Below are 9,427 nucleotides of genomic sequence, written 5' to 3'. Positions count from 1 at the left end.
CCTAAGATAAGATGGGACCTGATTATTCAAGACCTTATAAGTAAGAAGAAGAATTTTAAATTCTATTCTAGAATTAACAGGAAGCCAATGAAGAGAGGCCAATATGGGTGAGATATGCTCTCTCCTTCTAGTCCCCGTCAGTACTCTAGCTGCAGCATTTTGAATTAACTGAAGGCTTTTCAGGGAACTTTTACGACAACCTGATAATAATGAATTACAATAGTCCAGCCTAGAGGAAATAAATGCATGAATTAGTTTTTCAGCATCACTCTGAGACAAGACCTTTCTGATTTTAGAGATATTGCGTAAATGCAAAAAAGCAGTCCTACATATTTGTTTAATATGCGCTTTGAATGACATATCCTGATCAAAAATAACTCCAAGATTTCTCACAGTATTACTAGAGGTCAGGGTAATGCCATCCACAGTAAGGATCTGGTTAGACACCATGTTTCTAAGATTTGTGGGGCCAAGTACAATAACTTCAGTTTTATCTGAGTTTAAAAGCAGGAAATTAGAGGTCATCCATGTCTTTATGTCTGTAAGACAATCCTGCAGTTTAGCTAATTTGTGTGTGTCCTCTGGCTTCATGGATAGATAAAGCTGGGTATCATCTGCGTAACAATGAAAATTTAAGCAATGCCGTCTAATAATACTGCCTAAGGGAAGCATGTATAAAGTGAATAAAATTGTTCCTAGCACAGAACCTTGTGGAACTCCATAATTAACCTTAGTCTGTGAAGAAGATTCCCCATTTACATGAACAAATTGTAATCTATTAGACAAATATGATTCAAACCACCGCAGCGCAGTGCCTTTAATACCTATGGCATGCTCTAATCTCTGTAATAAAATTTTATGGTCAACAGTATCAAAAGCAGCACTGAGGTCTAACAGAACAAGCACAGAGATGAGTCCACTGTCTGAGGCCATAAGAAGATCTTCACTAATGCTGTTTCTGTACTATGATGAATTCTAAAACCTGACTGAAACTCTTCAAATAGACCATTCCTCTGCAGATGATCAGTTAGCTGTTTTACAACTACCCTTTCAAGAATTTTTGAGAGAAAAGGAAGGTTGGAGATTGGCCTATAATTAGCTAAGATAGCTGGGTCAAGTGATGGCTTTTTAAGTAATGGTTTAATTACTGCCACCTTAAAAGCCTGTGGTACATAGCCAACTAATAAAGATAGATTGATCATATTTAAGATCAAAGCATTAATTAATGGTAGGGCTTCCTTGAGCAGCCTGGTAGGAATGGGGTCTAATAAACATGTTGATGGTTTGGAGGAAGTAACTAATGAAAATAACTCAGACAGAACAATCGGAGAGAAAGAGTCTAACCAAATACCGGCATCACTGAAAGCAGCCAAAGATAACGATACGTCTTTGGGATGGTTATGAGTAATTTTTTCTCTAATAGTTAAAATTTTATTAGCAAAGAAAGTCATGAAGTCATTACTAGTTAAAGTTAAAGGAATACTCGGCTCAATAGAGCTCTGACTCTTTGTCAGCCTGGCTACAGTGCTGAAAAGAAACCTGGGGTTGTTCTTATTTTCTTCAATTAGTGATGAGTAGTAAGATGTCCTAGCTTTACGGAGGGCTTTTTTATAGAGCAACAGACTCTTTTTCCAGGCTAAGTGAAGATCATCTAAATTAGTGAGACACCATTTCCTCTCCAACTTACGGGTTATCTGCTTTAAGCTGCGAGTTTGTGAGTTATACCACAGAGTCAGGCACTTCTGATTTAAAGCTCTCTTTTTCAGAGGAGCTACAGCATCCAAAGTTGTCTTCAATGAGGATGTAAAACTATTGACGAGATACTCTATCTCACTTACAGAGTTTAGGTAGCTACTCTGCACTGTGTTGGTATATGACATTAGAGAACATAAAGAAGGAATCATATCCTTAAACCTAGTTACAGTGCTTTCTGAAAGACTTCTAGTGTAATGAAACTTATTCCCCACTGCTGGGTAGTCCATCAGAGTAAATGTAAATGTTATTAAGAAATGATCAGACAGAAGGGAGTTTTCAGGGAATACTGTTAAGTCTTCAATTTCCATACCATAAGTCAGAACAGGATCTAAGATATGATTAATAATAGATTAAATGCAGTGTTGAGGCTGTCATTCTCAGCATCTGTGTGGATGTTAAAATCACCCACTATAATTATCTTATCTGAGGTAAGCACTAAGTCAGACAAAAGGTCCGAAAATTCACAGAGAAACTCACAGTAATGACCAGGAGGACGACAGATAACAAATAAAACTGTTTTATGGGACTTCCAATTTAGATGGACAAGACTAAGACAAGCTTTCAAATGAATTAAAGCTCTGTCTGGGTTTTGATTAATTAATAAGCTGGAATGGAAGATTGCTGCTAATCCTCCGCCTCGGCCTGTGCTACGAGCATTCTGGCAGTTAGTGTGACTCGGGGGTGTTGACTCATTTAAACTAACATATTCATCCTGCTGTAACCAGGTTTCTGTAAGGCAGAATAAATCAATATGTTGATCAATTATTATATCATTTACTAACAGGGACTTAGAAGAGAGAGACCTAATGTTTAATAGACCACATTTAACTGTTTTAGTCTGTGGTGCAGTTGAAGGTGCTATATTATTTTTTCTTTTTGAATTTTTATGCTTAAATAGATTTTTGCTGGTTATTGGTGGTCTGGGAGCAGGCACCGTCTCTACGGGGATGGGGTAATGAGGGGATGGCAGGGGGAGAGAAGCTGCAGAGAGGTGTGTAAGACTACAACTCTGCTTCCTGGTCCCAACCCTGGATAGTCACGGTTTGGAGGATTTAAGAAAATTGGCCAGATTTCTAGAAATGAGAGCTGCTCCATCCAAAGTGGGATGGATGCCGTCTCTCCTAAGAAGACCAGGTTTTCCCCAGAAGCTTTGCCAATTATCTATGAAGCCCACCTCATTTTTTGGACACTACTCAGACAGCCAGCAATTCAAGGAGAACACAACAGTGAGTCTGGCAACGAAATGTCGTTGCTTGGCTACCGGAGTACACAGCAAAAACTGAAACAATATATATATATATATATATATATATATATATATATATATATATATACACACACATTAGTGCAAATGGAGCTAAATTTGAAAGTAGCATAAAAATGATTAAAAATATAGTTAGCAGCAGTGTCTGGAGTATTGCACAGATAGTACTGCACTCAAGTATTCTTCAAACAGTACCGACAGTAGGATAAGGGCGGGGACGTGGGGTTAAGTGGTGTTTAACAGTCTGATGGCCGGTGGTAAAGAACTGTTATTGAATCTGGCTGTTCTGCAGCACATGCTGTGGAATCTCCTGCCAGAAGCCAGCATGGAGAACAGTCCATGGTGGGGGTGGCTGGGGTCGGAGAGGATCCGGTGAGCACTGGCTGGGCATCGTCTGTGGACAATATCTTGGATGGGGGGAGTGGAGTCCCAGTGATCTTCTCTGCTGTCCTCACCACTCTCTGCAAAGACTAGCAGTCTGACGTCTTACAGCTCCCAGACCAGGTGGAGATGCAGCTGGTCAGCAGACTCTAGATGGTCCCTCGATAGAAGGTGGAGAGGATGGGAGGGGGGGAGGGAGGCTCTTCTCATCCGTCACAGGAAACGCAGATGCTGCTGAGCTCTCTTTGCCAGAGAGGTGGTGTGCAGTGACCAGCTGAGGTTGTCTGTAATGTGCACCCCCAGGAACGTGGTGCTGCTGACAACCTCCACTGCTGTGTCATTGATGAGGAGTGGTGTGTGGCTGGGTCAGGATCTCCTGAAGTCAACAATGAGCTCCTTTGTTTTGTCAACGTTCAGGAGCAGGTTGGTCGCTTTACACCAGTCCACCAGATGTCACACCTCTGTTCTATAGGCCAGTTCATTATTGTCCTGTATGAGGCCCACAACTGTTGTATCGTCTGCATACTTCAGTATGTGGTTGGTGTTGTACCTTGGACGTACTTTGGGGTGTATGGGGTGTATGGTAGAGGTAGTACCTGTGTTGGGGGGACATGTCATGCTCTTCGGAGTAGTTCACCCATCTTGGTCCTCACCATGCACTCAGCTCTCCCCTGTGGCTCCTAGCAGCTGTTAGCATGCAACAGCGGCCACACCCCGGGCAACGGCTTCGACTGGCCAGCTGAACCAGGCGGAGGGTAGCTGACAGGTCTAAAACCCTCAGTGAATTCGGACTTGTCTACCCTTGCATGCGAAGACTGGATCCAGCGGACTGCACAGAGGAAACCAACTGATTGGTTCAACGGGCAGAAAGGCGGACCCAGCAAAGCGCTGTGGAGCGCGAACAGGGCACAGTGAGACACTAAGGACACTGTTGGCCATCCACTGCATCCCGAGCCATCTCCAGCCGTTCTGACTATGTCTTGCCACTGGACACAGATGGGCCGGGATAAGACTGTGCGCAACTCTCCCTCACTTAAATCCAAGTCACGCGCAAGTCATGACTCCACCCTCCACACACCACCACACACCCACCACCGTAATAATAATAATAAAAAAAAAAAACACAAGTCCTGTGGCGATGGGCGAGTGGCGAAGCAGCAGGTGCGGATACACTGGGAGCTGTAGTCACAAACCTGCACACAGGCGGCCCAGGGCATAGGGTCGCTCTCTACTGGGCTGAAGTAGCAGTGGAGTTCGCCAGCCCCCTGGGCAACTGAGCAGCCCTGTTTAGGATCGCTCTGCTCACCTCCACGGAGGAAGGGGCTAGAAAAGGTGCCTCAAACATAGCCTGCTTCAAACTCACCCCGGTAAGCATACAGCGGCTTGCGGGGATCCCACTCAACGGTCGTAACTCAGCAAAAAAGAAAGTGAAGTTATTAAATCTTGGCACATGGAATGTGCGAACCCTGCTGGATAACATCAAAGCAGACAGGCCAGAAAGAAGAACGGCGCTAGTGGCCAGGGAACTAGCTCGCTACAACGTGGACATAGCGGCACTCAGCGAAACATGCCTTGCAGACAAGGGCCAGCTCACAGAGCAAGGTGGCGGATACACATTCTTCTGGAGCGGTCCAGCAGCGCTGAACGGCGAGAAGCAGGAGTTGGCTTTGCCATCAAGTCCCATCTCACAAGGAAACTTGCCAAGCTTCCAGAGGGCATCAATGAACGACTGATGATTCTTCAGCTCCCGCTGGGAGGGAAGAAGAAGGCAACTCTGATTAGCGCATATGCCCCCACCATGACAAACTCTGAAGACACCAAGGACAAGTTCTACGAAGAACTCGACACCCTTATTGCAGCAGTCCCACAGTCCGAGAAACTTTTTGTCCTCGGGGACTTCAATGCTAGAGTAGGGGTCAACCACCAGACCTGGGATGGAGCCATTGGAAGACATGGCATTGGCAAGTGCAACAGCAACGGACTGCTGCTTCTCAAAACCTGTGCTGCACACAACCTCATTATCACCAATACCCTGTTCCGCCTCCCCATCCGCAACAAGACATCTTGGATGCATTCGTGTTCCAGGCACTGGCATCTGATCGATTATGTCATCACCAGGAAGAGGGATAGGCAGGACGTGCAGGTGACCAAGTCGATGTGCGGCGCCGAGTGCTGGACTGACCACCGGCTCATCATCTCTAAGTGCAAACTTCGCATCCAACCAGCAAGAAGACCCCAGGATCAGAAGGCTGTAAAGAGGCTCAGTGTCTCGAAGCTGAAGAAGGTCGCTGACCAACTCTCCAGTGACTTGGATGACAGGCTGTCCGACACGCTGAACGACCAGGACAGCATTGAGGAACAGTGGGCTGCGTTCAGAGATACTGTCTACTCCATGGCTCTCGAACACCTCGGACCAACCATACGTAAAAACCAGGACTGGTTCGACGAGAACGAGGAAGAGATTCAGTCCCTGCTGACAGAGAAACACCAGCTGTTCCGAGTCCACCAGAATGACCCCTCCTCACAAGCAAAGAAAGATGCTTTCACCAACGCCAGGCAGAGGGTCCAGAAGAAGATACGCGTGATGCAAGATGCCTGGTTTAGCAAGAAGGCCGATGAAATCCAGGGCTATGCGGACAGTCACAACACCAAGCGCTTCTATGACTCGCTGAAGGCTGTCTACGGACCTCAGTCCTCAGGCTCCTCCCCCCCCCTCAGTGCAGATGGGACCCAACTGCTGACAGAGAAGAAGCAGATACTGGAGAGATGGGCTGAACATTTCAACCAGGTCCTCAACCGCCTTGCCGTAATCAACGAAGAGGCCATTGTGCGCCTACCTCAAGCAGAGGTCAACGAAGACCTCGACACTCCGCCCACAGAAGATGAAGTCAGACAGGCCATCAAACAGCTCTCCTGTGGCAAAGCTCCAGGACCAGATGCTATCCCTACTGAAGTGTACAAGGCAGGCGGCCCAGTATTGCTGCAAAGACTGACCAAGCTCTTCCAGTCATTGTGGAGTGCAGGCGAGATCCCCCAACAGTTGAAGGACGCCAGTATCATCCACATTTACAAGAGGAAAGGCAACCGCCAGCAATGCAACAACCACAGAGGCATCTCCCTTCTGTCCATTGTAGGGAAAATCCTGGCTCGAGTCCTGCTCATCCGCCTACTACAATACCTTGAGCAGGGCCTCCTTCCAGAAAGTCAATGCGGATTCCGTGCCAGACGTGGAACTGTGGACATGATATTAGCTGCGCGCCAACTTCAGGAAAAGTGCCAGGAGCAACACAGCGACCTCTTCGTGACCTTTGTCGATTTGACGAAGGCCTTCGTCAGCAGAGAAGGCCTGTGGAAAATCATGGAGAAGTTTGGCTGCCCCAGCAGGTTCATCACAATGGTGCGACAGTTCCATGACGGCATGATGGTGAAAGTTCTGCATGATGGTGACGAGTCAGAGGCCTTCCCAGTCACCAACAGCGTAAAGCAGGGCTGCGTTCTTGCCCCAACACTGTTCAGCATGGTCTTTTCCGCCATGCTGACTGACGCTTTCCAGGACGGCCAGGACGGCATTCGCCTCAGATACAGGACTGACGGCGGGCTGTTCAACCTCAGGCGCCTCCAGGCTGTCACCAAGGTAACAGAGACCGTCATCAGAGATCTATTGTTTGCTGATGATTGCGCGCTCAACGCAGCTACAGAACAGAAGATGCAGCACGAAATGGACTGCTTCTCGAGAGCATGCGACAACTTCGGTCTCACCATCAGCACCAAAAAGACCGAAGTTATGTACCAACCAGCACCCGCAAAACTATACCAAGAACCCCACATCACATTGACAGGACAGAATCTGCAGGCGGTCGACAACTTTACATACCTGGGTAGCACCCTTTCTCACGCAGTCAACATCGATGCAGAAATCAACAACAGGGTTGCAAAAGCCAGCACCTCATTTGGAAGGCTCCGTGAGAATGTCTGGGAACGGAGAGGACTTAGCATTACCTCCAAGCTGAAGGTCTACCGTGCAGTGGTTCTAACCACCCTGCTCTATGCCAGTGAGACCTGGACTGTCTACAGTAGACATGCCAAGCAGCTCAACCACTTCCATATGAGCTGCCTCCGTCGCCTCCTCCACATCAGGTGGCAGGACAAAGTCCCGGACACGGAGGTCCTTGAGCAAGCCGGCCTCCCCAGCATCTACACCCTCCTGCAGAAGACGCAAGTCAGATGGACTGGCCACATAATCAGAATGCCTGACACTCGACTGCCAAAGCAGCTCCTGTATGGAGAACTGTGCCAGGGCAAGCGCTCTGTCTGGGGGCACAAGAAACACTACAAAGACTATCTCAAAGCGTCCCTGAAAAACCTGGGCTTTGAGCTCACCTCTTGGGAAACGCTTGCCCACAACCGCCCTCAGTGGCACAGCAAGACCACCAGTGGCGCCTGCGCAGCAGAGGCCAGACGGATCGCGGACACCAAAACAAAACGAGCCGCACGCAAGGCCCGAGCTACCTCTACCTCCACCGCAGCACCTACCCATGTGTGTCCCGCATGTGGGTGCACCTTTCAAGCCCGGATTGGCCTCATCAGCCACCTCCGGACGCACTGTCACTGATTACCCACCTAGTGGAGCCATGGTCATCTTCGACCCCGAAGGACGAACAACAACACACCTTGGACGACAGTCATGGGTCAACAAGGTGAACAGCAGGGGTCTCAGGATACAGTCTTGGGGGGAGCCAGTGTTCAGGGAGATGACACTGGAGGTGTTGTTCCCCACACAGACAGACTGAGTTCTGCCAGCGAGGAAACCCAGCAACCAGTTACACAGGGGCGTGTTGAGGCCCAGTTGGCCCAGTTTACATACCAGGTCCTGGGGGATGATCGTGTTGAATGCTGAGCTGAAGTCCAGGAACAGCATCTGCACGTGGGTGTTCTTCTCCTCCAGGTGCTCCAGGCTCAGTTGGAGAGCAGTAGAGATGGCATCCTCAGTGGAGTGGTTGGGCTGGTATGCAAACTGGTATGGGTCAAATGATGGGGGCAGTATGAAGAGGATGTGGTCCTTAACCACCCGCTCGAAGCACTTCATGTTGGTGGACGTGAACGCAACAGGGTGAAAGTCATTAAGGCACGTAATGGTTGGCTTCTTGACCACTGGAATGATTGTGGCTGACTTGAAGCACGGGGGGATGACGTCCTGGTTAAGTGAAGTGTTGAAAATGTCCATGAGCATGTTGGCCAGCTCGTCTGCACACTCCTTGATCGGCCGACCTGGGATGTTATCTGGGCCTGTAGCCTTCCGTGCATTGACCTTCCTCAGGACTCTCTCGAGCCTGAGGGCCTGTTTGTTGGGGTGGGTGTAGGTTTTCCTCACGGTGGTGTTATTTAATGCTTCAAACCTCCTGAAGACGTTATTGAGCTCATTGAGGAAGTTGATGTCGTTTTGGCAGGGATAATTAAATTATGTATTTGAGGCATTGGATTCTATGTCACATTATTTCTTGACCTCTTGAAGGCTTTTGACACTGTGGATCAGTCTGCTGTTAGAAATTCTTCACAAACACGGTGTCTCTATCCATCTGGTCTCTTGGTTTGCAGACTATCTGGCGAGCAGGACTCAGTGTGTTCAAATGGCTGGTGTTAACGTTGCCTTCCTCGAGGTAACAAAAGGTGTCCCTCAAGGCTCAGTCTTGAGACCCATCTTATTCATACTTTATACTACTGACCTGTGTACAAACATATCAAGCGCCTTCTATCATCTGTATGCTGATGACATTGTAATCTATTGCTGCTCAAACTCAGTGACTCAGGCATTTGAATTCTTGCAGTCCACTTCTGATGTGGGCCAGAACCGTCTGGAGAAAATTCAAACTAGTCTTGAATGCAGAAAAATCCAAAATAATGTTTTTCTTTGAATCACCTGTTTCCTTGGAGAACATACCATCAAAACTGCCTGAGGTAACATTCTTGAGCTAGTCAGCAGTTACAAGTATTTGGGAATAACTATTGATACAGAGCTCTCTTTTAAAG

Source organism: Thalassophryne amazonica, chromosome 3 (genome assembly GCF_902500255.1).
Source record: "Thalassophryne amazonica chromosome 3, fThaAma1.1, whole genome shotgun sequence".
NCBI lineage: Eukaryota > Metazoa > Chordata > Actinopteri > Batrachoidiformes > Batrachoididae > Thalassophryne > Thalassophryne amazonica.
The sequence above is the reverse complement of the archived record's forward strand: the minus strand, read 5'-3'. Positions refer to the sequence as shown.